The following is a 25,865-nucleotide window of genomic DNA, read 5'->3' on the forward strand; positions in this document are numbered from 1 at the left end:
AACCTTAATTAAATCTTCATTGACGGATGAAGTCCTTTGCAGGTTGATGACCTGGGTTTGTTCTGACAAGCCCTTTGAACACAGAGAACTTAGTAAGGCTCACAGGAAAAAACCCCCCAAAACAGGGATTCTAATTGCTGCCAAAGGGAGTTACCCCAGGCAAATTATTTAGGTAAAAGACCTGATGAGAGAAAAACCTTTGACATCCATGGTGAGGGTTACTAAATTTTGTCATAATAAGTTTTCAAGTGTTTGAACAGTCTGCTAACAATTTTTAATCTCAAATGGTAACTATTTACAAGATGTGAAAAACACTTAGATATTTGGGCCTTTAATTTTAATTTAGCATAAAACTAGTCTTGTTTCCATTTCTGAGATTCTGAGTTTTCTGGAACTCCACCAATAAACAAAACATAGCTTGGACTGTAAGTAATGATGCTCACCATATGACAACTTTCAAGCACATTGTGCTTGAAAACTATCAGCATAATTGTGTATTTTTGTCAGAAGACTCAGCAGTCATGCATCAGCTTATCTTGGTAATAATGGCAACTGTAGGCATTTATTTTCACTTTATACACAGGGGGCACTCTGGGTTTGGTTTGCAAAGAAGAAGATGAAAAATTCTGGGACTAATTTCCTTCTGGAAATAAGTGTCCCTTGACCCAGAATACTTAGCTGGGAGTGACATGGCAGCCAGCTTTTCCTGCATAGCGTCTTATTAATTTCGATTCACCTCTCCTATTGCAACACAGACTGTCAGGCAATGAAAGCCATTATTTATGGTCCTGAGCTAAGGAAGGTGTTAAATCAGGTGCATTAAAGCTCCTAGGTAGTAGTTTAAGTGGGGTGGGAGTGTCAGTGAGACCACTTAGGAGCCCTGTACTGATTTACAGACTTCCAGTGGGGGTTCCAACCTCTTGTGAGACACTTGTATTCCAACTCATTTGGTTGTTTGGGACCAGGGCTCTGCTTCTTTATTTCTTTAAGAGCGACTAATCTCTGTCTTAAGCTGCTTACATGTTTTGGGGATGAGGGTATAAATGACTAAATGATGGGTTAGTTGCTCAGTCGTGTCTGACTTTCTGCGACCCCGTGGACTATAGCCCACCAGGCTCCTCTGTCCATGGAATTCTCCAGGCAAGAATACTGGAGTGAGTTGCTATTTCCTTCTCCAGGGGATATTCCCCAGCCAGGGATCGAACCTGGGTCTCCCACCTTTCAGGCAGATTCCTCACTGTCTGAACTTCCAGGAAAGCCCTAAGTGATGTAAAGTTTTCCACAAAATACTAACTTGTTCAGAAGCATTTAATAATTATAATTATGGTATTGCTAATAATATAGTATATTTAACTGCATATTTAATTCTTTTTTTTTTTCTTTTGTTTTCCCCACTAAAAGAGTGATAGTGAGCGGTGGGGGGAGGGCCGAGTCACCCGTGGGGCATTCATTTTTACTGGAGTATAGTTGCTTTAGAACGTTCCATTAGTTTCTGCTGTCCAGTAAAGTGAATCAGCTGTATGTACACATATGTCCCCTCGTTTTTGGATTTTCTTCCTGTTTAGGTCACCACCGAGCAGTGAGTAGTTCCCTGAGCTGTGCAGTGGCCTCTCATTCATCATCTATCATGTATATCAAGAGTGTATCTATGCCAATTCCTCCACCTCCCCGCCTTACGCCCTTGGTATCCATACATTAGTTCCCTACATCTGTGTCTCTAGTCCAGGTTTGCAAAAAAGATCATCTGTACCATTTTTCTAGATACCACCTATATGCGTTAATGTATGATACTGGTTTTTCTCTGTCTGACCTACTTCACTCTCTATATCAATCCCTAGGTCCATCCAGGTCTCCACAAGTGGCACAATTTCCTTCCTTTTTAATGGCTGAGTCATTCTGATACTGCACTTCCCTGTCTCCCTGTTTCAACAGGACATGGACGGCACCTTCCAACTGGGTGGTTAGTGAAGAGCCTAATAAAGATGCCGCAGGATTTGAGGAAACAGTGCGGGGAGGAGGCTAGTCACCTTGGGCAGCGCAGACGTCCACCTCCGCACAGGCCGGCCAGGGCGGGCGCTCCACCGGAGGCCTGTCCGCCGCGCCCCGGCCTCAGGTGGGGAGCCAGGTGTCCCCGGCACACCGTGCAGGGGCGGGGTGCGGGACCCAGGGGCAGACCCCTGACCTCGCCGTCGCCCCGGTCTAGACTCCTGCCCGCTCGGCTACAGCCACCTGGACGGGAGAGCTGCAAGCGAGCCCATTGCCGCGCGCGCAGGTCGGCGACAGCGCAGGGCCCCGCATGGGGCGAGAGCGCGGTCCAGAGGAGCGCACAGAATGCATCCCGCTCCCGGCCCGTGCCGCCAGAGGTCAGATCTCGCGACGTCTCGCGTCACCGACGCGATCCTGGACAGCGAGAGCCAGGGCTTCGGCGCCCAGGTGGTCCTGCCTGCTGCCCGCGGGGACGTGCGGCTGGGACGTGCGGCCTGCAAACGGAGTGAGATTCCTCAGCGCTTTCCAAGAAGGGAGACGCCTCACGTTCTCCAGAGAAGTGAGGTGCCTCACGCTGTCCAAGAAGGGAGACGCTTCACACTCTCCAAGAAGGGAGACGCCTCACGTTCTCAAAAGAAGGGAGATTCCTCACGTTCTCCGAAGAAGGGAAATGCCTCACGTTCCCAAAGAAGGGACATTCCTCACGTTCTCCAGAGAAGTGAGGTGCCTCACGTTGTCCGAAGAAGGGAGATGGCTCACGTTCTCCAAGTGAGATTCCTGACGTTCTCCAAGAAGGGAGACGCCTCACGTTCTCAAAAGAAGGGAGATTCCTCCCGTTCTCCGAAGAAGGGACATTCCTCACGTTCTCCAGAGAAGTGAGGTGCCTCACGTTGTCCGAAGAAGGGAGATGGCTCACGTTCTCCAAGTGAGATTCCTCACGTTCTCCAAAGAAGGGCGATGCCTCACCTTCTCCGAAGAAGGGAAATGGCTCAACTTCTTCGAAGAAGTGAGATACCTCACGTTCGCCCCACGTGCGTCTTCAGCAGTGAATTTAAAACTCAACTAAAAGCCCCGGAAGATGGCAGTTAACCTACTGAGTCTGGAGCCGTCTTACCTGTCTCTAGGTAACTAGTCTAATTGAGCCGTCTTACCTGTGTTCTCTCACAGACCTCGACACCAAAGTGTCGCTGAGTCTTCAGACTATAATGTTGCAGTTTTAAAAACGAAAAATATTAACAAAATCAATAGGTGGTAGACTTTATGCAGAGAAATCATGAATCTCAATTTCCCTTTCCTGCTAGAAAAGGGGAAAAAGTTCAGAAACAAGCACGTATATTGTAAAGGTATTTTCTGTAATTTGGGGGGAGGTATTGGTAATTTATTTTGATCCAGCCCCCTTTACACTTTATGTTACAATAACATCTTCCCACTTTCTTGGTTTGTTTGCTATTGTTTTCCTTGTTTGTGAACAGCTTACTTTGTATTTTTCAATAATAGGGTTATGCTAATATGCTAATTGTACCAATGGTAAATATTAAGACTGTACTAAATGAGTAATATATATTCTTTGACTCTTACTCTAATGCTGAAAATAGAATTTAAGTCATTTAAGTGTTGGATAAATTAAAACTTAGGGACATACCCTAATCTCCAATGTAGGTTTTTTTTTTAATTGTGATAAAAACTGCATAACTAGATCTACTCTCTTAACAGATGGTCAAGTGTACAGTCTAGTATGGTTAAATATAAGCACTCTGTTTTATTCTAAAGCTAATCTCTGGAACTTTTTCATCTCCCATGACAGATTTCATGCCCATTGATCAGCAGGTCCTCATTTCTCCTCCTCCAGCTAATTCCAAACACCATTTACTTTCTAACTTTTCCAAACTCACCCTTCATTTGTAGTCTGCTTTCAAAATCTGTCTTACAGTTCATGAGCTCTATAGTCCATCGTAAAGAATTTTGAATACTGTCCTAGCATTTAATTGTAAACTGTTCTCTGCATGAATTATATTACTGTAAGCATCAGTTTTTAAAAAGTGAAATAGTTCAAGCATTCAGAAAATATGACACACACCCGTATAACCATCACCTATAGCTTCATCATATTTTAATGTTTCATCATCTTTGGCTCAGTTTTTTTTTTTTTTTCCCCCTTTGGACAAAATTAAAAATCCTAGGTGAAGTTCTTGCTAGTCTAATTCCCTTTCCTTCTCTAGAAGTCCATACTGTTCTGAATTCATTGTTTCCGAATCACATGTGTTTCAAACTTTTAACCAGGAAAGGCTTTACAGGTGTGTATAGGGCCTGTGTTTAGAAGGGTCCTATATTTGGTTTGATGTTCCTATTTTTGAACAAGGCAAGTGGCCCCAGTTTTGTAAGTTTTAAAGGTTATTTTGATGGTGTGATGCATAGATAGATGCTCAGATAGGTTAAGGGCAGATTTCTTTCTTAGAGCTGCAAATGAGAGAAGAATGCCACTTGGGGTTCAAAAAGGATGGCCCCCATAGGGTAACAAAGTCGGAGCTGTTTAATATAACAGTTTATGCAAGGTACACTGGTGATGGGGTGAGCTAGGTTTCCTGGGGACCCCGTGGGTTGGCTGATCTGAATAATTTCACACGATAGGGAAGAAAGGTCCCTCCTTAGTGGTCTGGACTTGGCCTTGGGGTGTGGGGTCCCTGATTAGGTGTGGGCACAGCAGCCCCAAGGAGTGAGAGTCTGATAGAGGAAGTGGTTGGAGCGGGGGTTCAGCGAACTGCTGCTAACGGGAAATTGAGGTTTTTCTGCCAGGACTTCAAAACTAGGTCAAGACAGTACTTGTGAAATATATTAAGGCATTGTCACTTTTCACTAAGCCCTGAAAATTATGTAACTAATCCTGATTTTAACTGTGTATTTATACATAGGCATTGTATTGTACTGTTTTGCATGCATATAGATTTTCATGAATTTAGGTTGTTTCAGTTTTCTTTTTTAAATAAACAAAGCTGCAATAAAATTCTTGAAGACAGCTCATTGGATACATGTGCTGCTTTAGGGAATATAACCACGAAGGCAGTTGCTTGGCACAGAGTGTATATATATTTGATATTTATAATTTGATGTTCCCATAACTCTCACACCTCTTTAAATGTTGGTTCTACAGTTAAATTCATTTAATATATGAAGTCATTTTGCTGTGGTTTCCCCAGTCATCTCTCAGTTGGCAGGAATTTGTTGTCTAGGTGTTTCCTTAAGAAGGGCTCACGAGAGAGACATTGCCTGAATTACATGTGCAGTGGTGTTTTCCAATAGGCTTTATTCACAAAGACAGCTTGGCTGGCTATAAATTCCTTTGCTCACACTTTTCTCCCTGAGAGTCTTCTAGAAATTTTTATACTGTCTTTGACTTTGAATGATATGAAAAAATCTGATCTGAGGCTAATTCTTTCCCTTCTCAGTGTCTTGGTCAATTTGCCTGACAAATGAAATTATTTTTTTAATCTTTAGATTCCAATAGTTTTGCTAGGATTTGTCTTAGTCCTAACTGCTCTGGGTAAACGTCCTCAGGGACATTGTATGCCATTTCAACATGAAAATTCAACTCTTTTTTCCAGAAATTTTATCAAATTATAGTTTCAGAGTTTGCTCTGATCAACTCTTCTTTTCTGAACAAATTTTTGAAACTATAATTTGATAAAAAAAAAAAAAAAAAAAGAGCTGAATTTTCAGTTAGTCTTAAAGGAAATCAACTCTGAAAATTTGTTGGAAGGGCTGATACTGAAGCTGAAGCCCCAATACTTTGGCCATCTCTAGATTTCTTATAATACCTAATACAATGTAAATGTTGTGTAGGTAGTTACAAGGGTGTCGCAAATTCAAATTTTGCCTTTTGAAAGTTTCTGGATTTTTTTTCCCCCTAATATTTTCAATCCACAGTTAGTTGAATCTGTGGATGCAGTACCTGAGCATATGGAATGTTGATTGCACATTATGGTAGAAACTTTTGCCTGTTTTTTCCCTTCATCTCCCAATTACTCCTTCTTCCTTTTAAGCTCTTATTTGTCTTATTTTGATTGCTTTTTTAATACCTATAATTATTATTAATCACTATTCTCCTCCAAATAGTTATTTTCTCTTGCTTTCATTTTAATTTCAGTTCAGTTCGGTCGCTCAGTTGTGTCCAACTCTGCGACCCCATGGACTGCAGCATGCCAGCCTTCCCTGTCCGTCACCAACTCCCAGAGTTTGCTCAAACTCAGGTCCATCGAGTCTGTGATGCCATCCAACCATCTCATCCTCTGTCCATCCCCTTCTGCTCCTGCCTTCAATCTTTCCCAGCATCAGGGTCTTTTCCAATGAGTCAGTTCTTCCCATCAGGTGGCCAAAGTATTGGAGCTTCAGCTTCAGCATCAGTCCTTCCAATGAACACTAGGACTGATTTCCTTTAGGATTGACTGGTTTGATCTCCTTGCAGTCCAAGGGACTCTCAAGAGTCTTCACCAACACCACAGTTCAAAAGCATCCATTCTTCAGTGCTCAGCTTTCTTTATAGTCCAACTCTCACATCCATACATGACTACTGGAAAAATAATAGCTTGGACTAAATAAACCTTTGCGGGCACAGTAGTGTCTCAGCTTTTGAATATGCTGTCTAGTTTGGTCATAGCTTTTCCTTCAAGGAGCAAGCGTCTTTTAATTTCATGATTGCAGTCACCATCTGCAGTGATTTTGGAGCCCCCCAAAATAAAGTCTCTCACTGTTTCCATTGTTTCCCCATCTATTTGCCATGAAGTGATGGGACTGGATGCCATGATCTTAGTTTTCTGAATGTTGAGTTTTAAGCCACCCTTTTCACTCTCCTCTTTCACTTTCATCAAGAGGCTCTTTAGTTCTTCGCTTTCTGCCATAAGGGTGGTGTCATCTACATATCTGAGGTTATTGATATTTCTCCCAGCAATCTTATTTCCAGCTTATGCTTCATCCAGTCTGGCATTTCGCATGATGTACTCTGCATTGAAGTTAAGTAAGCAGGGTGACAAAATGCAGCCTTGACGTACTCCTTTTCCTATTTGGAATCTGTTGTTCCATGTCCGGTTCTGACTGTTGCTTCGTACAGGTTTCTCAGGAGGCAGGTAGGGTGGTCTGGTATTCCCATCTCCTTAAGAATTATCCACAGTTTGTTGTGATCCACACATTCAAAGGCTTTAGCATAGTCAATAAAGAAGAAGTAGATGTTTTTCTGGAACTCTTGCTTTTTCTATGGTCCAACAGACGTTGGCAATTTGATCTCTGGTTCCTCTGCCTTTTCTAAAACTAGCTTAATCATCTGGAATTTCACGGTTCACATACTGTTGAAGCCGCTTGCTTTCTTATTTTCTCTTGCTTTCATTTTAATTTAGTTCTTATCTATTTAAAGCCCCTTTCCTTTTAACTTTTTCCTTGAGTTCTCACAATATTTCATCCATGTCAATCCATTTGCTCACCCTTTGCTCTTTATTTTCTCACAGTCTATTCTCTAGTTTCTACAGTTCTGCTTTATGGGTTTACTTTTTAAATAAATAACTTAAAGAAAAATTTGTGGCAAAGTATTTCATCACTCTTTTTCTCTGTTCTGTGACAACCTTTCCATGGTGGATGTTTTTTGTCTGGTAAGTTTTGCTACTTTTTCCTGTCATTTTTCTTGTAGTATTCTTGTAGTATATTGAGGTTATATCAATTTTTTACTACTTTTTCAAGAAAGAATGAGTTGCATTTTCCTGGCCTAGGTTTTTATAGCCATTCCCTTTAGGGAAATAATTTGTCCTGGTTAGTTTTGAGGTATTTTGCCTCTATTTCACTACCCTTTTTGAGTCCTTTTGTATTTATCTCCCTTCTCCATCTCCTACCTGTCTTCCCTACATCCTTAGCAATTGCAAAAGCTATACATTTCACTTTAGGGTAAACCCTTCTTTCAGAAAGGGTGTGTGTGTGTGTGTGTGTGTGTGTGTGTGTGTGTGTGTGTTTGTGTGTGATTTTCTGAGACCTCCTGCCATGAAGCTGACTTTATTTACTGTTTCTGTGCATGGCAGTTGCTATACTTCTTGACACACCTCTGGGAGTTTTTTTTTCCTACAATTTTTTTGTCTACGTGATTTCCAGTTACTATTTCAGAGAGAATAGGAAGATGTATTACTATTTCCTCTATAATAGATTATTGGTATTTCATTGTATTTGCTTAATTTATTGTTGTTAAATTAATTTTTTGCTTTACTAATTTTTCATTGTTATTTGGCAAATTTCTTTCAACTTCCAACTTGTTAGTAATATGTGCATTTTGAGTGCTGTCAAATTTAGCAAAATTTTTATCAAGTTTCTTTCAAATATGAGAGATACAGTGCTTTTCCTCCATAACCTGTGTCTGTGTGGCGTTGGAGGCTATAGGAAGCATTGACATCATGATGCAACTTCTGGCCCTCCAACTTTATGTCCTGAGGCTGAGTGAGTTAGCAGAGTGGGCCTTAGAATTCCCCGAAGCCATTCTTCCACTGGGGGGTTAGCTTTGCTACCTCAGAATTGACTGAGTCACACAAATAGTTCCCACAACACCCGCAAGTATGTCCTAAACTTGACCCTTCCTTGGCTGACAGGAAGAGATGAGGCCACTTGAGGCCTCTCCCACACCACCCTGCATTAGGGAAAGACCATGGAATTCAGAGAGGACATACATAGTTAAAATGTCTTACTTTTGTAAGTTTTCAAAACGTATGTCCAACTAATCATGTTGTGTAGGCTGCAGAGGTGAAGCTCTGAGGTTGCCACGTTTGCCCTGGGGATCAGGGTAGGGAGGGTGGTTTTTGTGGGGGGAGTGTGGTTTCTAACCCCAGGAGAAAAGTTTGGGGCATTGGCTACTGGGTCCTCCTGGGCCGTGTCAGAGCGATAATTTGTTTTGGCTCATGAACAGTTCCCAGATCTAGTTTGTCTTTTTCTTAACTTCGAGTATAGTTGACTTACAATGTTGTATTTGTCTCTGGCATATAGCAAAGAGCTTCAGATGTACGTGTATATTCTTTTTCAGAGTCTTTCCCATTGTGGTTTATCACAGGATACTGAATGCGGTTCCCTGTGTGGTACCGTAGGACCCTGTTGTTGATCTGTTCATGTGTAGCAGTGTGCGTCCGCTGATCCTGGGCTCCTAACTCATCCCTCCCTCCCAGTTTCTCCTTTGACAGCTGTAGGTTTGTTCTCTGTGTCAAAGGTTTATTTGCTCACGACAAGTCCTGTGTTGGGTTAGAGGAGTGAGAAGAGAGAAGAATCTCTGCTCTGAAGGAGTTTGAGGTCCAGCTTAGTGTTTCTCAGGCAGGTTGTGAAGTTAATTTAGTAGGTCACCACCAGATTGAAAGTAACAGCATAGAAAACGTCAGAGTGAATTTTAGATCATAACAACCAATATCATTTTATATTACTTGTGACTCTCAAATCCTTTGCTCCCTGAGCTTGCTGTCAAAAGCATCAGAAAAACTTTGACTTCCAGGTGGAAAAGCTACTACAAATACACCAGGAGCAACTAGCCTCTATGAATCGTGTCTTCATTCCCTAGGGTTGCCGTAGCCGAGTCCCACAGACCGAGTGTCTTACACAGCAGACATGAACCGTCTCTCAGTTCTGCAGGCTGGGAGTCCACGATCGAGGCATTGGCGAGGTGGACTCCTTCTGAAGCCGCGAGGGGGAACCTGTTGCCTGCCTCTCTCCCAGCTTCCAGGGCTTTGCTGGCCGTCCTTGGGGTTGCTTGGCTTGCAGGTCCATCCCTTTCATCTCTGCTTTCATTGCACACAGCATCCTCCCTCTGCACATGTTTCTCTCTGTGTCCGGGTTTTCTTTCTCTAAAATCATGACTTTCTGTAAGTCATGGTGGGTCAAGGCCCACCCTAGTGATCTCATTTCAACATGATATCCTCTGAAAAGACCCTGTCTCCAAGGAAGGTCACATTCTGAGTTCTTTAGGGTTCAGGGCTTCAATGTGTCTTTTTTGGGGGGAGGACACAATTCAACCCATAATAATCGAAGTGGGCCCCACTCAAATATGTGTGTGCTGGTCCTTGTAGCAAGCCCTTATTGGTCTCTAACCCACGATGAGACATACATTTATTATGTCAATTTTACAGGATAATAGAGGTTCCGAGATAGTCACTGTTGCAACTTAAGTGTGTTTTACTTCAAAGCCTGAGTTCTTTCATTCTGCTGGTTGATTCCTGGGAGGCTAGAGCTGGCAGGGGTCTTAGAGGCCATCTGGTCCCACCCCCTCTTTTCACATGTAGCGGGCCAAAAGATAAAAACAGTCCTATTTGTAAAAATGTGCTGTGCTTTCTACATTCCAGAGAAGCAACGGAATCCAGCTAAGGATAATGACCACTGTTTTACTTTTGGAAACTCGAATGGTCTACAGATTTTTTTTTCTTCCCCAGCATCACCACAAATGTGGGAACAGTTGGGATCCCTTGGGGTGTGTATAGTGGGAGAAACTGAAGTACAGAGATGCTGGGTCTCTTGTCTGTGGTTCCCCCAGCTTGTGTTCCCCAGATAACATTTATGATGTAAATTCCAGGAGCAGTATTAATGAGAAAAGGAGAGAGGAGACAACAGAGGAGGAGTGGGAGGAAGAAGAGGAGGAACGGACAGAAGGAGGAGGAGATGGAGGAAGCGTGAACCCAGCCTGTCTCTCTACAAGCTTCAGCCAGAGCTTAGCTTAGCTCAATGGGCTAAAAATATATTTGTCTCTTTCCCAGAGACAAATATAAAATGCATTTTTACTATTAAACTTTATTCCTATACAAATCTTTTTTCTCCTTGAGTAGTATGAAGAACAGAGAACTGGTAATTCTTTGCATAGAATATAAGTGGAATCTGAGAAATTTTGCACAAGTAGGATATGGAAAAATAATTTTCATCTTGATTGCCTATTTCCCATTGTCAATAAAAAAGAGAAATGAGTGTAAGACTATAAGCTGATAGCAAACCAGCGTGACTGTAGGAAGGGTCTGGGTTCTACAGCCAGATCTATCTTTGTATTTACTAGCAGTCTGACCTTGGGAAAATTACTTAACTTCTTTGAATTTTTGTTTCATTGACATAGGCATTTGAGATGATCATAACACAGTCCACTTCAGAGATGTGGATTAGATTAAATAAGATAAAACTCATACGTGGTGAACATAGAACGCTTCCTTTATCAAGCAGTTCTGGCTTTAGACTTGATTGTCCAGTTTTCAGTGACCACTACCTGGTCACTCAGTCAACAAATGCTTGCTGAGTTTGTATTTCTGGCAGGGCACTCCTTTTGGCACTGGGTATTCAGTGGGGACAGAGACAGCCAGGGTCCCTATTCTCTCTCTCTCTCTCTTTTTTTAGTGATACCGTTTCTTGAAAATTAGTTAATTAATTTTTGGCTGTGGTGGGTCTCTGTTTGCTGCACACAGGCTTTCTCTGGTTGCAGCTGGTGGGAGCTTCTCTTCCTTGCAGTGTGGGAACTTCCCTTTGTGGCGGCTTCTCTTGTTGAGGAGCACCCCACTGTGAAGCATGGGCTCAATATTTGTGGTAAATGGGCTTAGTTGCCCCATGGCATGTGGAATGTTCCCAGACCAGGGATTGAAAGGACATGACTCATGTCCTTTGCATTGGCAGGTGAATTCTTATCCACTGGACCACTAGGGAAGTTCCTCTGTTTTCTTGTAAGATGCAGTCTGGTAGGAAAGACAGATGATAAGATAAATAAACAGTGCAAACTATCAGATAGAAATGAGGAATTTGCAACAAGTTAAGGAGATACAGGTTCTTGATGTCTTTTTTATTTTGGATGATCAGGGAAGGCATCTTTGGAGAGGAGACATATAAGCAAAGATTGGAGTGGCAAAAAGGAGGTTCTGAGGTGCAGACCCGGAGTTCTTGCCCTTGAGGCAAAGGAATGAGTTAAAAAGAGGTGTGAAGCTGGGGGTGACCTGAGATAATCAGAGTGAAGAGCAGAGAGCTGGTGGTTGAGGGACAGAGGGAAAGTCAGCGGGGCTGGAGCATCCTAGGAGAGCGAGGTGGGAGCTGGATGCAGGAGGCAGTGCTGAAGACAGAAAGCAGCACGTGGATTCTGAGCATGTTTGGAGATTAACTGGGTGTTGAGAACCAAGGATAAGGCCTAGGTTTTTTATCTGAGCAATCACAAGGATGCTAGTGTCATTTACTGAGAGGAGGAACCCAAGGGAGAAGCAGGTTTTGAGGACAAGTCAAGCATCATGTGATATTTGAGATACTTACTTGCTGTTTAAGGAAACTTTTGGTAGGAGACCCATATTTTACAGAGAGGATATGGATGTAGATGTGGGAGTTATCGACCTATCAACAGTCTTGGACTTAGGGGTTTCCTGGAGGCTCAGACGGTGAAGAATCTGTTTGCAGTACAGAAGACCCAGGTTTGGTCTCTGGGTTGGGAAGATCCCCTGGAGAAGGAAACAGCTACCTACTCCAGCATTCTGGCCTGGAGAATTCCAGAGGAGCCCAGTGGGCTTACAGTCCGTGGAGTCGCAAAGAGTCGGACACGACCGAGTGCCTAACACTTTTCACTTCAAAGTCCACAGTACTGCCCAGGAGAACCTCTTCTCCAGGCTGCAGCCAGCTGGCCTCCTTTGATACCTGCTTTCTCTCCATTCCCACCTCACTGATATATCAGGACCCTCAGCCAGTGATGACTTTAAATTGTGGGAGGGGCAAATTCTGTGTGGTTCAGATCCTGCCTTTTTTTTGCTAACAGAATCTCCTTTTTTTTTTTTTTTTTGCCTTGGATTCATAGGAAACTTTCACTGAAATAGTCACTAATCACTTTCTAGGTGAAAGCAAGTGTAAAACATGTTACTTATCTTTCACAACAGAATAATAAAAAGAAAATGCATCCCTTCATCAAAAATTATGGTTAGTGCTCATTTATTAGTACTGACCTCACTTTGGAGCTACATTTAACTATCTCGGCACATATTTACCTTTGATTTGCATATGGCACTACAAGTGATGCCAAGAGCCATGCTACATGTCAATTTAAGACAGATTAGAGCCATAAAATCTAACCTGCTGTTAGAGTTTTTGTATTTATGATTTAGGCTCCATTTCACATGTTTTATGTTGAGTTTTATAGCAATGCACTCATCATCCACACCTCTGGGCACAAGTATAAAGCACCACTTACAAAAACAACAGATTGGCAAAAGTCAGGCTCCAAGGCTAATCCCCATCGCCCTGTCTCAGGCACAGGCGCCAGTTAAAAGATGGATCTCAAAAAAAAAAAAAAAGATGGATCTCCTTCCGTGAGCCCTAAGGGCCTACATCCTTGGACTCTTAATGAACCAAATCGGAAGGGAAATGATTTGGGGACTTGGAAAGCCTGAACTTCTTTGTGTTCAAAGTTAGGGTCCCTTGGGAACTAGTCTAATCTTTACAATCAATTTCACTTGTATAAAAAGGAAGTAAGAGTCAGCCTGTTACTGTGAGGTAAGTGTAAGAGTGAGAGTTAGTGTCACATCATGCAGGATGCCATTCTGTCGTGAGCACTTTGTATATATTCATTCACTGAATCCTCTTCCTATTACTGTGAAGTGGGTCATACCATCACCCTTCTTTTATAGATGGGGAAACTGAGGCACAGAGAAGCTGAGCGACTTGCAGGATCTCACAGCAAGTGTGCTGTTGTGGGTTGGGTGTCCCGGGACGTGGGCTGTGGTCTGGAGATCTGCACCCAAGGTGTCAGGGAGCGCTCCCGGGATCATTCCCCGGGGGCAGAGAAGGAAGCGGGGCTGGGCAGAAAAAGTCGGGGTGCAATGCAGTCCCAGCAGAGGCTTTAGTGAACCTCATGGGGAGTTCTGGGGCAGGTCTGGTCCTGCAGTTTTCTGGAGCCAGGAGGAATGGGGTGGGGAGGATCGGGGTGGAGCATTGCTGGGTGGGGAGGAGCAGGGCGGGCTTCTCTATTCTGCAAATTGTCCCTGGAAAAGGGTTGTGACCTTGGGTAAGCCGCTGTCTTCTCTTCTGTAGAAGACAGTTTCTAGGCAGCTGCTGTTGGCACCACTCCCTAGAACTGGGGGATTAAATTAGTTAGTTCTAACAGGAGATGTGTGTGGCCGGCACGTCACAGAATCCACAGGCGGAGCTGAGAGTCAAAGCTTCAGTCTGGCTTCAGAGTTCAGGTTCTTTACCACTACAGATCTTCATAGAGTTATGATGGAGTTATGTTCCAGTAAACTCATAGTTGAAAATATCAACTCAAATACATTTAGTACCCTGACCTACGTCACAGCTCAGCCTGTTCTGTAGTCACTTTGTCACGTCCGACTCTTTTGCGACTCCATGGAGTGTGGCTCTCCAGGCTCCTCTGTCCATGAGATTTCCCAGGCAAGAATACTGGAGTGGGTTGCCATTTCCTTCTCCTGCATTTTCCTCTTCCCATCCCAGGGATCGAACCCACATTTCCTGAATTGGCAGGTGGATTCTCTACCACCGGGGAAGCCACAACTAAGACTAGCCCACGTTGAACATGCTCAGAGCACTAACATTAGCCTACAGATGGCAAAATCATCTAACACACAGCCTATTTTATTATACAGTATTGAACATCTGTAATTTATTGAATGCTGTCCTGAAAGTGAAAACTTGAAAGGTTGTAAGCTGTTTACCCTCATGACTGCATGGCTGAGTAGGAGCTGTGGCTGCTGCTGCTGCCCAGCATCACACGGGAATGTCACGCCTCGTATCATTAGCCCCGGAGAAAGGACAAAATTCAAAGTATGGCTTCTGCTCATCTTAAGTCAAACTATTGTAAGTCAGGGACTGTCTGTCTACTAAATTGTATGCAGTATACTTACTGAGCTTGCAGTATGTAAGACCAAGTAGTGCTAACCTGTCTGGTTGGATGGTTAGAAATAACTTCTAGAAAGAGACTAAAAATAAGATCAGACCAAATGGTTTTTCAATAGACATGAATTGGGCAAACTCCGGGAGATAGTAGAGGACAGAGGAGCCTGGTGTGCTGCAGTTCATGGTGTCTCAAAGAATGGGACATGACTTGGCAACTGAACAACAACAGCAACATTTTTTTCACTTAGATAACTAAGCTAGGAAGCTCAATTATTAAATATGAGTTTAAGTTCTTTAGGATGTATGCAACAGAAATGGACTCAGACTAATTTAAACAGAAACCACAACTGCAGCAACATCAAAGGCAAGATAAAGGGAGTTCTCCTGGGGTCAAGAAGACCTGAACAGTAAGGCCTTGGGAAGAGCAGGGCTGCCGTGGGGCTCAGGCAGCTGGAACCAGGCTGTACCCCGGCCCCTGCCTCTCACTTCACACAGGTTCTTCTCTCATAATGGGGAGCAAAGCATCAGAGAAACTCGAGGGGCTATCCTCAAGCTTTCTTATCGTCCCAAGTTTCAAAAAGCCACCGCGCACATTGGTTGGTTCAGTGTAAATTTGGTGTTTGAAAATGTCATGCTTAGTCCATGGCCATATCACCCTGAATGTGCCCAATCTCGTCTGAGAATGTCATGCTTAGGTTATGTGGGAAACTGGATCGCTCAATGAAATTATATAAATGAGTGCTTTTTTCATGGTTTTTAAAAGTTAAAACTTGAAATAAGAAACTTTGAGATGACAACTAGACTCTACAGAATGAAAACCAGTTAGCAGTGACTAACTGGTGGGATTATAGATTTTTCTTCCTGCTTTTGGTGGAAATTTTAGAAAAAAATATTAACTATATTATGTAATAAGATGTTACAATGAAGCTCTTTTGTTCTGAGTTGAGCTCTAAGTCAGTAGATGCACATTTCTGAAATGCGTTGTAAGAACACAATGCAGGTCCTGCAAGAGAAAGAGCCAGAAAACGGATCTTGTGACTTCTAACACCTATCCCATCTGTCGGTATATAAAGATTCAGGAAGTTGGAAATTGGAAGCGTTTTTGAACCAAGTGGTTGATGTGAGTTTCTTCTGACTCCCGCTCCCATCTCAGTGTTCCCCCCACCCCAAGTATGGGGTGACTTGGAGAGCTTACTCAGCGATTGATTCGGTTCGTGGACACAGCGGGTTGATGAATGTCTCTCTCATGCCTGGGTGAAGGAGAGGCTGTTTGCTCTGGCAGCACACGCAAAGGACCTGTGTGGGTCCTTGTTCTCTGGGGCGAGGGTTGCGTGGTTCCTGCGGATCCTGTGAGGGCCACCAGTGAGAGAAAGCCCGCTGGAACAAAGTGGTGTGGAGTGGAGCAGGGACTAGACGACTGGATGCCCAGAGCACCTGCATGTTCTCCATCAAGGAAATGCAGTGAGAGATCTCAAAGGGCTGGAGTGGCTGAGAGCGTCCCAGGATCCTGGAAGCAGTTCCTCACAGGTTGGCTTTATGCCCTTGTGAGCTAAGAGAGTGCCCATGTCCTACAGGGACCCTTAATTGCCTCACCCAGGGTTACTAAGGTGGAAGGAAGAGGGGTAAAGTGCAGTCCTCTTAATAATGCCTGCTAGCCTGCTTTTGGAGAAGGAAATGGCAGCCCACTGCAGTATTCTTGCCTGGGAAATCCTTGGACAGAGGAGCCTGGCAGGGTATATAATCCATTGGGTCTCAGAGAGTAAGACACGACTTAGCGACTAAACAGCAGCCTGCCTTAGGCAGAGCCGGGCATAGGGGAGAAGCTGTAACCTTGAATGACAATTTTGACAACTATATGGTACTAAACAGGGTCTATCAGTTTCTAAGCTCAGTTTTTATAACTTGAAAATGACTAAAATCATAATAAAGGTTCGGGGCACTATCACCAGAGAATAACTTTAAAGAGCAGCAGTGAACAGAAATTTGCTTTATGGTTACATCCCACAGGTTCTGCTTGTTCGGGGTAATGGTTACTGTTGCTTTTCTAATAAGAAAAATATCAGTGAAAACAAATTTTTATAAGAAGAATGTGCCCATTGAGACATTTGTTGGGGGTAAAACACTGCCTTTAGGGCCAGGCAGATCTGTGCTTGAGTCAAACCAAAACCTTGTTAGCACTGACATGAGGTGAGTAAACCAGTTTTTTAGGTTAATTTCTGTCATTTACTTTTCATAAAAGGGGTAGCATCATCTGCTTTCTAGTGTTTTCCAAAGAGATTTTGGTCTATAGCAAAATTCATGGTACACATAGGTGCGCACACATATTACTAGTGCTCTTTCCTCTCTGAAGCAGATGTTTCCTATAACTTTAAATGTTCTTACTCCCCTTCACATATGTTTTACTTCCTCTAAATGTATTTCTTTAGCATACCAAATAGATTAGAGGATTTAAATGACTACTGGATACTACTATCAAGAATGTAAGAAGTGTGAGCTTTTAATATAGCTAAAAATTCAGTTTTGAATTGAATTGTGAAAACTTTTCAGAAACAGTGAAATGTAGTTTTACTTACGTGTTAATTTTTAGTGAGGAAGCATGAAGTAGGGATCTAGAGAAAAGGTAGACGCAGGTGGAGAATTGTTTTCATTACTGTTCTTGGAGCTTTCTTTGGGGCGGGGGGGCAGGCAGTGCACTGACTTAGTTGCTCCTTGGCATGTGGGATCTTCCCAGGTCAGGTGTTGAACCCATGTCTCCTGTATTGGCAGGCGGATTCTTTACCACTGAACCACCAGGGAAGCCCACGGTTTGGTTTTCATAAAGGAGAAAGAAGCCTTCTTACCCCAGGGAAAACACTTTGTAAAAACCAGTACCATTCTAGTGTTCCTATTTTCTCAAAACATGCATCAGTGTTTTCTTTTTCTGGAAAGCTAGTTTAGTTTTTTATTTGATTGATACTGTTTAAAATGTTCTTGGTGTTTTGTCATTTCTTCTTTCTGGATGTTCTTATACTCTAGCATTCAAATTTTGTACTTTGAAACTTAAAGTTTTTTTAGTTATTTTTAGGAATACAGGCACCTCTTAAATGTCTCAAAAAGCTGATTTATGTCACTTTTAATTTCATAAGATCTTTACAGTCTGCATCTCAGAGTTACATTTGTAACATAGTTAAGATGTGTGTATTTATAGGAATGGCTTTAAATTAGGAAGGAAGTTATAGTTAGCATTGTATTTGAGTCCAGAATATTCTTTATAATTCATTCAAGCATCTTAGGTTGCAGCCTGCAGAAATTGACAGGGTAATTTGGATGGAAAAGGAATGTATTGGGAGGCTGGCAAGTAACTCACAAAACTGGCAGAGAGACTAGGAATGCAGCCTCAAAAAGCGTGAGCAGTCGTGAAAGGAGGGCGAGCCCCAGGAAAGCCCAGCCCAGGCGATCGTCTGGTTGGGACGCTGGCTCTGGGCTCTTGCTGCTGCCAGTGATTCCCCAGGTGCCCCTCTCTGGATCGATCAGTCAGAAGCCATGGGGGTGGAGGTGCAGTGTTTGTGGGCTGGCCTTCCATGACCTACCTACACACTTGTGCTCCTGTGACTCTCCGAGGTCCTTGACCTGGCACATTTAACATGAATGGAACTCTTGCTTTTTTTTGTTGACCTCAGTGGTAAAGAATCCGCCTGCCAATGCAGGAGACACAGGTTTGATCCCTGATTTGGGAAGATCCCCTGGAGGTGGAAATGGCAACCCATTCCAGTATTCTTGCTTGGGAAATCCCGTGGATAGAGGAGCCTGGTGGGCTATAGTGCGTGGGGTCCCAAAGAGTCGGACACGACTGGGCAGCTGGGCATGCACGCACCTGCTCCTTCCCACCCAGGCAGGTGGTCTGAGAAGTTGTTCTGTAGTTTGGATTTTTCTGTTTTATGTCTCCTTATACATAGATTGAGGTACAGCATATTTGACAAGTATTTTACAGAGGATAGTATTGAGAATGTCCCCATGTGTCACATCAGAAGGCATACCAATGATTGTCACATTTCTTGGTGATACTGAGTTTGATCCCTCATTTGAAGTGATGCTTACCAGCCTTTTCTGTTTGTTTTTTCAGTCTAAAATACGTACATAAAAATTATTGATGATATGAAAGTATTAATTATGGCAAATAATTATTGTGTTGCAATGATGCATTCATTTGGTTTGTGGATATTAACCTGTTAAATCATTTAAGGAGTTTAAGTCTAGACAATAAAGATAGCACAGTACTAGCTGTTTTTTTCTCTGCAATGGTTGGAGAAGCTTTATTTTATTGATTTGTCTTCTTGTGTTTATACTAATGTTTGAGAGTAACACTCAGATACAGTGCTGTGAGCACTCTGAGCATGTCCCACAGAATGGTGTGTGTACATGTTTAGATGTAGAGACTCATTTCAGGCCTTGACTCATAGATGTATAGACTCATTTCAGGCTATGGCAGTTCCTCTTTACTGCATAATAGGCAACACGAGGTAATATACTATGTATGCCAAAATGTGGAAATACTGATTATTTTCCACTTGTATATCTCTGCAAAGCCTCTTGAAATTAGGAAAAGCAGAATTCCATTAAGAAAGTACCAGCTGTTTTGAGAAATTAAGCTGTATGATGTGATGCTTTTGTATTTGTGTGTATTGATGTTTTGTATCTGTTAAATCCGTTAGATATCATATGGCTACTTTCATTCCTAAGAGAAAAACTGTAAGATATGTAAGGTTTTGTTTTTTTTTTCTTGAAAGAGAAGATACAGAAAAAACATCAATTTTATCTTAGGATGTGTAGCATGTTTGGACAGTGTTTTAAACATAAAGCTTTAAGACACACACACACACACTTTGGTCATTAAAGACTAATTTTTAGAGTAGTGCATTTTTTCCCATTATTCTTTGTTTATTCCAGTTTTATTGAGAAATAGTTGTCATACATCACTGCATAAGTTTAAAGCATACTCCATGATGATTTGACTTCCATATATTGTGAAATAATTCCAATAAAAGGTATGTGTCCTTTTTTGATATGTTTCCCCCTTGTAAGTTCAGACTTGAATAGTCAATATCTGAAATTAACTAGACTCTGCAATAAGTGGAAATAAAAGACAATTAAAGTTTAAACATGCATAGCAAATAGGATAATAATTGTTGAAAAAATTGGCGTAGTGTTTGTTATTTAGTGTGACTGAAAAATCTTATCTATTCTGTTCCCACAGATAGATGTGCCTTGATGTTGCCTCAGTCTCAGTTTAACAAAGCTTTTTCTTAAGGACTTTTACATTAATCTATTCTGTGCCCCTTGTTAGGAATCAGGTGGATAGCGTTTAAAATGCTTCTTTTAGACACAGATGTATAGAACAGTCTTTTGGACTCTGTGGGAGAAGGTGAGGGTGGGATGATCTGAGAGAATAGCACTGAAACATGTATATTATCATATGTGCAATAGATCGCCAGGCAGGTTCGATGCATGAGACAGGGCGCTCAGGGCATCTAAAAAATATCTTCGAAAGTTGTTAGTGGTGGTAGTGTTTTTAAACATAAAAGGCAAAATCAAAGGTCAGCACTTCTCTAGCTTTCTCTAACACTGTCCTCTAGGCATAATTCAATTACTTTTTCATCTGTTTTCCTAAAGTATTTTATCCACAGAACTCTAGCGTAGCATTGTACTTAATTACACTGTATGGTCGCAATTTATTTACCTGCCTTCACAGGCTGTGAGCTTCTTGAGGACAGGTCTTATATTACTCAGTATGTACTCTGCCTTGCATGTGACAATCTGGCTTTTCTAATCTTTGTCAAATTGCCATTGCTGAACAGGTTAGCATTATTTTTTAAAGAAGATTGTGTGACAAGGCATTTTTTAATGATTTTGAAGAAATCTACGGTTTGATGGCTTCTTAGACAGTTGTGAAGTAATATTACATGTCAGGCATACAGTATCTCTTCTGAGTGGCTATCTGCTTGCTGCAATTGAATTATTCTGTTAGCTTGGAAGAACCAATATCTATAAAACCATGGTGCCCACTTGAGAGTGTTCTATTTAACATCTTTTTTATTAATTTAAATAGGGGAAATAACAGATTTTTCTAAATGTTACTAGTTAGCCCGTTACTTTTTTTTTTTTTTTTTAATGGCCTCTCCTTATCTCTCATTTTCCTAAAGAAATCTTTTTGGCAGAACAGCCAATCTTATGAGGCCATAACTCTAAATTAAAGTCGCATTTACTCAGGTCCCCTTAAATCATGTATCGTGTTTGCTTAATTCACTCATTCGGCCAGCATTTATGCGTTGGAGGCTGCAGTGTGCCAGGCATCGTGCTTAGTGCAGGAGATACAATAACAGTGAACAGGGGTTCAGTCCTGGAAAAGAGCCAGACATTACCACTAGTGATGTGACGTGTCATGGGGCCCATGAAAAAGGATTCTTGTGGAATTGTCTCTAAATTTCTATTGCAATTGTGATCTGTAACGGTGATGTAGTAGGGGCAGAATTGTTCAGGACTTGTTAGTTTGTACATATGCAGGTATCATTTCCACAGGAAGTCATTAGCCTCTTTCAGGATAAAGACTGGCTTATTTCTTCATATCTCAAGCACCGCTGGGGACAGAATAAAGATTGAATCGACAAACAAAAACTCTCTAACCTCTGTTGCTGCTTAAAATCTTTGGGCCTTGAAAACTGCAAGAACGGCAGTGACCACATCTCTGCAGAGGGAGTGCTCTTGGCCTAATGCTGACAGGTTAAGATTGGGGAAAAGAGCCAGACTGTAGAAGAAGTGCCCCTCGAACTTTATTTCTGGGTCGCTCAATTTCATGAATACATATTATAGTCCTTCCTATAGATGAAGAAATTGAAACTTTGGGAGATTTAAGATTCTTGCTTCAAGTTTAAAAGCTGAGATTTTCTTTCTGTCAAATTACCTTACGTGTGGATCTGTATTTTTGTCGGGAAGATGATTAAATGTTTGGTTTGGTCATAGAACTCTCTGGAATTAGCAGAGCACGGTGTGACGTCCCAGGCACAGACCTTCTCTCTGAAGCTCACAGGCCCAGCATGATCAGGTCTTTAGTCTTGGCTTGGTTCACGGCATGCTGCAGCAGCCCACGCTGAATGGCACACTGGCTTATGTTGTTTGTAAGCAACACAAATTACCTTTTACAACAGCCAGAATTTGTCAGTTACTTCATTTAATCTTTAATGTTATGTAAGGATTAAGCAATTTTAAGAGTGAGTTGTGTACATTTGATTTTATTAGTGGTTCCTAGTTTTATTTTGCATAGATTGTTTTTTTTTTCATTCTATGGAATAAAGCTTTTTTAAAAAATTGCATAGATGACTCAGTATAACTCTGTATTTTGAAATTTGTGGTATTGCAGTTCAGACCCAGAAGTTTGAGAACACGCTGTACTTAAATACATACTTTTGTAGAGCATTATCTCAATATTTAGCACTCTGGGAATACTGCTGCTAAACAGTTGATTATGTTGTATATTTCCAACAGTAGGAAAAATGGCTAGAGAAAATTAAGAAGTGGACTTAGCTTTGGGACTTTGGATTTTCCAATGGTGGACTTGTCTCTGATTCTGTTACTGTGAAGTGTGGTTTTCAGAGGTACTCAGTGAACAGCCAGCTGTAGAAAGGGACATGAGTGGATGGACGTTGTGTTCTTTGCTTCTGAAAGGCTATTTTCTTTTGTTAGTGTAGGTCAGCCCTTTTGGTGTTTGTGTGTTTTTACATGGGTTAGATCTATAGTGTTTGCTGCAGTTGAAAGTGTGAAATCCCAGGCCTTCCCTCCCCCTTGTGGTGTAGCTTGCAATATGGAGTATCGTCTTTATGCCTTGGCCAAATTGTCATACTTGTAGGTCTGGGTCAGCTTCCAGCATTTCACCCATTGCCTTCTCAGTGTCATAAGACACACCCGTGAGTTCTTTCAATGAGAATTTTTTTTTGCTGGCATCACTTCCTGTGGGACATCTTTGTCCTTTTCTTCACGACCACTTTCCTCACTCACGTTGATAGGTTTGTCTCCACAGAGTTCCTCTGACTACATATTTAGTCTCCTTCATGGCGACAAGTGTCAGCATTCTTGGAGTCAGCTATTTTTTTCTATAACCCCACTTATGTTCTATTACAGTTTGACTTCCGACATTACCACTTCTGTTTCTTTACTGTAATTTTATCTTTGTTGGCAAGTCCTCTTGTTTGGCTGTCCGTTTTTGTAAAATGTCCCACGGGTTTGTCGCTGGGGGACAAGGAGGAAACACGCCTCTGTGCTTTACGGTCTGTGTGTGACCTGGACAGCAGACGTTCACAGTGACTGATCACTGATGGGCTGTGAGAGGGGTTGTCATCGGGCACTAATGATGTAAAAATGGGTACAAAGTTATGAAACTAAACATATAAAACATTCTGTTTTCACTGTCTTCATTTCTCATTACATTTTAAAAAGGCAGCCAGATGTTTTAGAAAACGTGTATTTGTGGGTGTGGTTTATACAGTAATAACAGCAGCATCAGCTTACCCTTACATGCTACTTGTATGTCAGGGGCTGTTCTCAGTGCTAAGCACGTATTCATTTACTCCTCACAATAACCCACTGAAGTAGGTATTACTGTTTGTTATCCCCTCTCGAGGTAAGCAGACAGTCAGAGAGAGATTAACTTGTCTGGAGCTAAGCCTGACAGTCTGGCTCCAGAGTTCCTGCTTTATATGTTATGCTTTGTAATCCAACTCTAGTTCATAAACTGTTGGCAATCTGCAGAGAATTGGGATTTGTATTTTGTAAGTCTTTTTAAAACTTTTTTTTTCTTTTTTTTAGCCGTCTTCGTCTTCTTCTTCTTTTTTTTTTTAACTCTAGCATGTTAGTATTCTGGATTTTTTCCCTTTCCACCATGATGGGTGGAAAATTTAAAAATGAAACAGCTGTCCTTCACCACAGAGAGCTTGAAAAATCTCAGTAGGCTATGCAGGAAATCATGTTCAGTACTCTAGAAATGACCTGTATTCAAAGAATGTGTCTTGGTCTTCATAACAGGATTAGCTGATGAATGTGCATGTATATTATATCTATCTGAAGAATTTTTCTGAATTGAGTAACTTCTGACTCTGATTATTCTAATGGAGAAAAGAGGGGTTTTTACTGTAAACACCTTAGAAGGAGGCAAGGCTTATCTCAAAAACTTCTGCTATTTTCAAAGTGGAGCAGCTTCCTGAAAGAGTAGTAAATTGTACCATTCACCTTTGTGCTCTGCGTGTAGATTTGTTGTTTTAACACTGATAGGAGAAAACATGCTTGTTTCCTATCAGCATAAGCGCGACATGCAGACCAAGAATCCACACAATCATTTTACCTGAACCATCTTATAATGTGCTTCAACACTTCATATATGAAAGATAAATAAGTTATAAGTTGTTAATAAGCGTAAAGTGAAAGTTCATGAAGTCACCTCTGATTAAGGTCTAGGAAGCTGCTTTGTTCCTTCCCTATACAGTCTCCCTGCTGCCCCCTAAAGGAAAATATTTTTCCGGAATTATGTGTTTATCACTTTTATAGCTTAAAAAAAATCACAATTGTCTGTGTCTCTCAATAATATGTATTTTAAGTATGCCGTTTTTGAGCTATGTGAAAATCATTATGTAGTCTTCTTAAGACTTCTGATGAGTTCATCGTTTCTGAAATTCCATCCATATCCTTCTCGATGACTACAGCTCCTTTGTACTGCTCTGTAAATTTTCATTGTGTGAAAAAGCTACAGTGTATTCATTTTCCTATCATTGAACACGTAGGTTGTTTGCAGTGTTTTGTTACTTTTTTTCCTTTGTAACAAATAGTGCTTCTCTATACAAGAGTTTCTCTAGGTATATACCTGAGAGTAGGATTGTTCACTTTAACAAGATAATGCCAAATGTTTCCTAAAGTGATTGATAATCACTTAATTATCACCTAAAGTGGTTGTCAATTGATAATCCCACATTCTGGGTATCTGAGAGTACCTGTTGATAAACATTTTTGTCAAACTCTTGTTAAAGCTCTATTTTTACTAATCACATGGGTGTAAAATGATATTTCATGCAGCTTTAGCTTATAAACGTCAAGACTGAGGATTTAACTTTTGTGTTTCTTTTTATTGAAACGCCACTTTATGACTGTGGTCCATTGTTTCATTGATTTATTTGTCTTGCTCTTACTGAGTTTAGCAGTTCTTTATATATTAGATACTGATCCTTTCTCTGTTATATATGTCATCAATAGCTTTCTGTAGCTTAGTGGTTTGTATATTCAGTTTCTTTAAAGTGTCAATAAGCAGAATTTTTTTGATGCTAATAGAATAAAATTTATCAGGCTTTTCATTTGTGGTTAATACTTCCAATATTTTATCTACATTGAGCTCTCCTTCCCTCCCTCGGGGCTTCCCTGCTGGCTCAGGCGGTAAAGCGTCTGCCTGCCGTGCGGGAGACCCGGGCTCGGTCCCTGGGTCGGGAAGGGCCGTGCTGGAGACCCGGGCTCGGTCCCTGGGTCGGGAAGGGCCGTGCTGGAGACCCGGGCTCGGTCCCTGGGTCGGGAAGGGCCGTGCAGGAGACCCGGGCTCGGTCCCTGGGTCGGGAAGGCGGTGCAGGAGACCCGGACTCCGTCCCTGGGTCGGGAAGGGCAGTGCGGGAGACCCGGACTCCGTCCCTGGGTCGGGAAGGGCAGTGCGGGAGACCCGGGCTCCGTCCCTGGGTCGGGAAGGGCAGTGCGGGAGACCCGGGCTCCGTCCCTGGGTGGGGAAGGGCAGTGCGGGAGACCCGGGCTCCGTCCCTGGGTCGGGAAGATCCCCTGGAGAAGGAAACAGCAGCCCACTCCAGTCTTCTTGCCTGGAGAATTCCATGAACGGAGGAGCCTGGTAGGCTAGAGTCCACGGGATCGCAGAGTCGGACACGACTGAGCGTTTTCACTTCACTTCCCTACCTTGGGATTATAAAGAACCACTTTTGTATTTTCTTTTAAAATTTGAGGTTTTTCCTTTCAAATTAAAGTCT

General features: G+C 42.0%; 1 protein-coding gene across 1 annotated transcript in view; it reads left to right on the forward strand.

Moving 5' to 3' along the window:
• Window positions 1–1,951: 1,951 nt before the first annotated feature.
• Window positions 1,952–25,865, forward strand: part of LOC122433120 (coiled-coil domain-containing protein 166-like) — a 41,691-nt gene continuing 17,777 nt past the window's right edge. Inside the window, exon 1 of the mRNA XM_043455692.1 lies at window positions 1,952–3,110. The gene's annotated coding sequence lies outside the window, so the exon portion shown is untranslated. The remainder of the gene's footprint in view (window positions 3,111–25,865) is intronic.

This window comes from Cervus canadensis, chromosome 32, assembly GCF_019320065.1.
Source record: "Cervus canadensis isolate Bull #8, Minnesota chromosome 32, ASM1932006v1, whole genome shotgun sequence".
NCBI lineage: Eukaryota > Metazoa > Chordata > Mammalia > Artiodactyla > Cervidae > Cervus > Cervus canadensis.